Source organism: Neophocaena asiaeorientalis, unplaced genomic scaffold, assembly GCF_003031525.2.
Source record: "Neophocaena asiaeorientalis asiaeorientalis breed wild unplaced genomic scaffold, Neophocaena_asiaeorientalis_V1.1 scaffold573, whole genome shotgun sequence".
Classification (NCBI taxonomy): domain Eukaryota; kingdom Metazoa; phylum Chordata; class Mammalia; order Artiodactyla; family Phocoenidae; genus Neophocaena; species Neophocaena asiaeorientalis.
Genome location: NW_020172453.1, coordinates 1,058,423 through 1,065,441, shown reverse-complemented (window position 1 = coordinate 1,065,441; position 7,019 = coordinate 1,058,423). Strand labels below are relative to the sequence as shown.

Below are 7,019 nucleotides of genomic sequence, written 5' to 3'. Positions count from 1 at the left end.
ATAATAGACTAATTCTTGGCTAAGAAAATCTACCTGTGGTGGTCAGCTTTATATAAAAGCAATACAATACGATTTACTGGCAATATTAGACATAAAGAATTTCTCAGCTTAAGCAAGCATAAGGATTAAATGGACCATTACCCCATGATTCTAAGCATTGCTTCTCCTTCTTTAAAACTATTAAATAAAAACAAACAAATGACAACAACAACAAAAGAAACCCTTGCTGTTCTACCTAGCTTTATCTTCTTTATTTTTACATCAGAAAATTGAAAGTCTTTTCAAAATCCCACACTATGGTTGAAAATGGCCCCAATTGCCCCCATAAATGCTCCACTACTCACACTGAGATAGTTCCGTCGTAGCATAACCTCAGAAGAGCTATAATGAGCCAATCTCAAATAAATAAATACCAGTAGGAACAGTGTAAAGGCTGTTAAAAATCAAGAGAAGCATCTCCGTAAGACCCACCCACAGAGCAAAAGTATTTCCAATATCAATAAATTTGTGGAGTCTTAATTTTTACAGGTTTTTGTTTTGGGGTTACATTTTGTTTGGAATGGTACTGTGGGTTTTTTTAATCACTTTTGTTTTCTAGATTAGAAAATAAACAATTAGTTTCCAGAAAGCTCTTGTTAAGAGTAACGAATCATTTCATCACATACATTTGTCCTGCATCAGTTTGGGCCCTCAGTAGAGTCAAATATCCCGTTAAATTTGTAGGTTGGTTGACAAAAAATTGAAAGAGGGAAGGTCTTGAAGTTGTCGCAATCTGAAAAGGGCACACTGGGGTATTGCTAGGCATTTTATACATCATTAAGCTACAGCCTACTTCCAGGAAGTTGCTCTTAGAAGTTAATAAGGAGTTGCCCTGTCACCATATTGCAACAGAAAAGTAAATCCAGCACCACAATCATCTTCCCTTTCTACACAGAGGATCTGGTTTGTACATGCATTTGCTCTGGGAGGACAGAATGGGGTTTGGTGAAGAGTCAAAATGCTTAGTTATACTTTTGTAAGGGAGTAATGATTAATAGCCCACATCATTTTCAAGCTTTCTGCCAAATACTGAGGGAATATCAAATGTGAGTGAAATCTATAGGTTAGTTAGGTTCTTTTTAGTTGCCTGTACAAAATCATGCTTGCTTTCCTCAAGCGATGGGGTTTAATTATTAAGCGCAATGGAGGAGGTAACAGGTCTTAACGAATAGCCTCAACAGTGGTATTATCACCTCTCATGGAGCAGCACTGTGAATGCTATAGAAACTCTAAAGAGCCAGTGAAAACACTGATGTATCTGTCTTCATGGTCCAGCTTCCTCGCAGGTCTGTTTTTAGTGCCTCATGTCTTCTGCTTAGTGTCTTGGCTTCTGACTCTTACTTGTCTACGTGTATCTTTCTATGGGATTCACATTCTCAAAAATCATTTTTTAAAAGTTCTAATTGGTTCAAATAGTACTATTCATTTGTAATTTTGGAAAGGGAAAATTATAAGAAATACCTACATTACATTTTGTGGTCTACGTGGGGCCACCAAGCAGTAGACAACGTCATGGTGAAGGCAGGGACCTGAGGAGCTATGAGAAATTTCTTATTTTCTATTTTTTATTATAATTCTTCTCCATTGTCACCAAACTGCTGACTCGCTATTGCTTTACATTGTTCTTATCCTATATGAAGCTCTGTTGCTATGTCAATTTCTTGTTTAAGTGCCCTTAGTCTCAACCTGCTACTTATTTGTTTGGTCAAATTATGCTTTAGAAATATCTCTGTTGAAAAATTGTTAAGGAGGTTTGTTTTTCCAGCAATTCTGGAGTGTCGGTCAGCTGACTATTCCACTTATTAACAAAATTACCATCTCTCTCTCTGTTTCTCTCTCTGTCTCTGTCTCTGTCTCTCTCTCACACACACTCACACACACACACACACACACACACACACACACACATCTCTAATTTGAACATGTGGTCTCTGGTCTCTTTCTATGCAGTACATATATCCTTTTCTGGTTACAACAAAGAGAAGGGTATGTTTTCATATCTTGAATAGGATCTGAGTTCATAGAGATTTTTCCCCTCAACCGATAAAAACATGAACATAAAATTATACCTCCTGCAGGCCAACATCAAGCATTGCCCTTGATCCATAATCACGGCTGTTTCTCGATAATAGGTTCAAATTCACTATACTTGGGCTATAACATTATTACAGAAAGAGGGATACTCCTAGTTTCTCATTTCCCCATTTATTCTTCCTTTTTTCAGGTCCTTATTACCATATGTCTTTCCATTTTATTAGCTTACTCTTCCATTCCATCATTCATTACATCCCTGCCATTTCTCACCATTCAGGAAAAAAAATGTCATTTCCCCCTTTATTCTTAAAGTAGGGAAAATCTGTCACTTTTCTTTCTTTCAAATCTGAAGTTTCTGGCAGAGAGAATTTCAGGTTACTTATTCAGTTGCTCCAGGAATTCTTTAAAATTTCCCATTTATGCAGACTAACTGTACAATTACTTCTAAATAACCTCTCAGAAGAGAGAATCTTGCAGTATGCAAGATACATATGTGATTTGCCATCAACATATAATTTACCTATCTTAACTTCACCCACTATTTATGCAAGTAATGGGAATGGCATTTTCCTCAATTTTTTTTTAGTCTAGTAATTTAATGATCAGTATAGGAAAAGTAGAGAATATAAATGAAATAAACACTTTTGAAGAGTACAGACCAGTTTTGCAGAATACTTCACTTTAGAATTGTTGAATACTTCCATATAAATAGATCCAGTTTTTGCATTTTTGCTAGGAATACTACATAATTGATGTATACTCTTCTGAGTGAAGCATATCCAGAGATCACTTGAGGTCAGTTTGTTTGATGTGATATATTTGATTCCCCAAGAGGCAGGCTCTGATAGGGAAGCTAATTTGAAGGAATTTTATTAAGAATCACTCTTGGGGGACTTCCCTGGTGGTCCAGTGGGTAAAACTCTGCACTCCTAATGCAGAGGGCCCAGGTTCCATCCCTGGTCGGGGAACTAGAACCTGCATGCATGCTGCAACTAAGAAGTCTGCACGCCACAACTAAAAAAAAGATTCCACATGCCTCAACGAAGATCCCAGGTGCCACAACTAAGATCTGGTGCAGCCAAAATAAATAAATAAATATTAAAAAAAAAAAAAAAAGAGAGAATTGCTCTTGAGATCATCAGTAGGGAAAGAAAGGAAATAAAGATGGATTTTAGCACAGAGAGAATTTGGGCTGTGATACAGTCTCAACAAAAGGCTCAGCCGATCCTGAGAGAGGTGTGAAACTGCGGTAGCCCTTCAGAATTGTCCAGCATTAGACAAGGGAACTAGGCGCCTGACTTGACCAGTCATTAGATGAGGGCCACACTGGGAAGAGGGTGTGCCTGTGGGTGAAGTGATCTCTTCAGCCAAGCCAATTCCAAGGAGAACTGACAGTTGGGAGCTGTCTGACTAAATACTCTAGCTATGGGAATGCATCTTTCAGCCCCAAATGGGTGGCACATCAGTGCCCACTGCATTCCGTTAGTGGTAATGTTAACTTTGATCACTTATCGTCTGTCATTTTTCTCTACCATAAAAGTACCTTATTCCCCTTTGTAATGAGTAAGTAATAATATTGAGGAAAACTTTGACATTATATAAATTTCCTGTTTCCCCCCACAAACTTTCACCAGATGATTTTAGTATCTATCAAGGATTTCTGCCTTGATCAACTATGAAAATGTGATTTTTTATTTGATGATTCTTTTCATATTTATTAATTGGCATTCTACTGTAAAGATTATTCCTTTTCCTGTTATTTCATTAATTCATTTATTAGTAGTATAAACTCATCAATTTTATTTTTTATATAATATATATAATCCATTAATATCATTATTTATTTTGATGCTTAAATTTTATGGGATCTTTATCAGTCTGACTTTGTGTCCAATTGTGTTCAGCTTTGTGCTCAGGTGCAATACTGAACTGCTTTTAGAGAAGCTTTACGTAACTTCTACTGCAAATAAATTACTTTTACCTCAGTATTCCCAGGAGATGACACAGGCTAATTTTACAAGAATCTAAACTAGACAAGACATAGAAGGAAGGAACCCATAAAATTACACTTAAGCATCCCATTTGTCAGTGTATGACTATAATTCAAAACTCTGCTCAACTGAGCAAACCTCAGTTTTGATATCAAATAATTATAACAAAATTAAATATATCTAATTTGCATACATCAATATTTTGCACATTTGCATTGTTATACCATATTAATTGCATTATACATAATTTCTACAGTTACATATTACATGATATTTAATCTAAATTTAATATTTCTTTAATTATTTAAAAAGTCCTTGGTGAAATGTGTTGAAAGTGACACTGGTACAGTTTTCAAGAGCTTTTCAATTTTTTGTTGCAACTCTGCCACCAACATTTATTGTTATTTTTATTGTATCACTTAGGTGTTTTAGATCTTATTTTCCTTATGAGTAAAATGAAAATTTTACAATCAGGGTTAAATGTGATACCCAACATGAAACTTATTTGCATATTATATATGCATATAAGGTTCAGAATTTTGGAATGACTACAGATATCTTGTGGAATCATGTTTATGTGGGAAAAATGCTCTGGAACACTGAAATTTCTTTTGATATTAACTGGGGGTAAAGGAAGAACATTATGTTAAGAAGTTTCTCATCACAAGACTGGGATACAGGAGGTAAGTAAATCCAAGCATTCTAGGCTTATCTCTATTCCACCTCTTATTTATCTTACCTATGTTGTTGATGTACTTATCTACCAAGCTACTTTGACTAACTTTTATGGTGACTATCACGTGTTAATCCTGTGCTGAGTGCCATGAATACAAAGATAGATAAAGCTAGGACTCTGAACTCAAGGAACTTGTCTAGTGAGGAAGACAGGAAACCACCACAATTTACAACGCAGTGTGATGAATGCTATCAGTTAGAGTCTGGATCTAACTGTGTGCAACAGAAAACAGAGATAACAGTGGCTTAACAAAATAAGCTTCATTTTCCTCTCACATAACAAGAAATATAGATGAAATCAACCCAGGGTTACTGGAGTAACTCAACAATGTCAAGATAGAGGTCTATAGTATTGTTTTCGGTCTATCATGGTTGTTCTTTTATGGTCACAGCTCTAGTGATTGCAACCACATTTCAGGCAGAAAGTAGGGAGAAATGCAAAAGGAAAATAGAGCATGTGCCTGAATCTGTGTCCCTTTTAAGCTTCCTTAGAAACCCTACCCAACAGTATTCTTATCTCATTGATGAGATTTGTCACCTCTATCATGGTCACCTCTACTTCATGGAAGGCAGGGAAATGAAATTTTATCAGAACATGTTGTTGCCACCAACAAAACTAAAATTCTGTTGTAAAGGGCAGAAAAATGATAATTAACACTGGGTGGGCAATTAGAAATTTATTTCACAGTACAAATAAAAACTATGCTTACCATCAGAGCATAAAGGAAGGGCATTTAAATCAAACCTGGTAGTATGGTGTAGATGTGGATATTAATTCCTCACCAAAAGTACCCTTAAAACTTACTACCTGACCTAGACTTCCTCACACCTGTAAATAGCACCACCACCCCAACATCCATTCCATTATCAAAGTCAGAAATCTAGGAATTATTGTCCATTTTCCCTGTCTCCTAACCGCCATTTTATTATTCTATTTTTAAATATTATCGATGTGTCAGTTTTTCTATTCCATAGCCATCATTTCCATCCTAAAAGTCTACATCTCTCATTTGCCTATTATAGGAGCATCCTAATTTGTCTCCCTACTTCTCCTCTTGCTCCTGTCCAGCCTATCCTCTGCTCACACAGTAGCAATAAGAGTCTCTTCTTAAAATGTAAATTAAACCACATCACTCTATTATATTAAAATCCTCCAAAGGCTTCCCATTGCACATAGAATAAAATGCATATTCATCCAAATGCAGCAGGGCTGGGCTAGAGGACTACAAATACCAAATCCTGATCCTACTTCTAGCTTCAAAACTGCAGAGAAAATGTCAAAATGGTTCCAACTGCCAAAAAGATCAGTTTTAATATTTAGCAACTGTGAGCCCAAGAATGAATTCTCTATCCTGCTTGAGCTTTCTTATGTATGATAAGAAAACTACTTTGATTAACACTAACAGTTCTAACATCCTATGAAGAGTATAAAAGCACTCTGAGTCTGCTATCACTCGTTTTTTAGTACTTTTAGTTCTGCACCTATCTATTCCTTCACAAAGTACAAATTAATAACAAAAGGATATTTATTTTTTCAGAGTTCCATTTGTAGGATTTTTTTTCATACAGCTTTTCATCAGGGTAAGCAGATGGTAGGTTAGCTCTGGAAACATACTGTAGTATTGTTAGTATAGCTCAATCCTAAGTGTGACACTGGATCTTGTGTTTAGATACTCTTAATTATGCTCATTCTAAGCATATGAGGTGCCAAACAAATTAGTAAGTTTTATTATGTTCTGAAATGCAAACTGAATCTTCTTGAGAAAGTTTATCAGAAAATAAGTAAAATACAAATTGGCTAAATTATCACAGGAATAGAAGTTGGTAAACTGCTCCTCCATGTCTTCTATGAAGAAATTAGGACATATTTCAGAATCACTAATTAACTTTAAAAAATCATGAAAAATTAGCAAGTAAAATAATGTACCTACTTTATCCATCCAGCAAATATGTATTTGGTGCTTGTACACCTTGTACATAAAACAAAAATATTCATATAACTTTGTGCACCATATTTTGAATATACTTTTAAAGGTACATTCCAATCTACGTAAAACACCTTGTGCCAAAAAAAAAAAAATCCATATGCATAAAATCCTTCAGGCTCTAAGAATAGCATGAACTCTGAATCAATAACTCTCATTGGTTCTTTTCTGACTTGTAGTCTTGTCATCTGATAAAGCAGTGCCTTGTCTCCAAAATCCTTGCCATCCCTAAAGT

At 35.5% G+C, this 7,019-nt stretch overlaps 1 non-coding gene across 1 annotated transcript; it reads left to right on the top strand.

The window, feature by feature from the left end:
* The first annotated feature begins 2,968 nt into the window (after positions 1-2,968).
* TRNAR-CCU (transfer RNA arginine (anticodon CCU)) lies at positions 2,969-3,041 on the top strand. Its single transcript has one exon. It is a non-coding gene; the product is annotated as a tRNA-Arg (tRNA).
* The last annotated feature ends 3,978 nt before the right edge of the window (positions 3,042-7,019 follow it).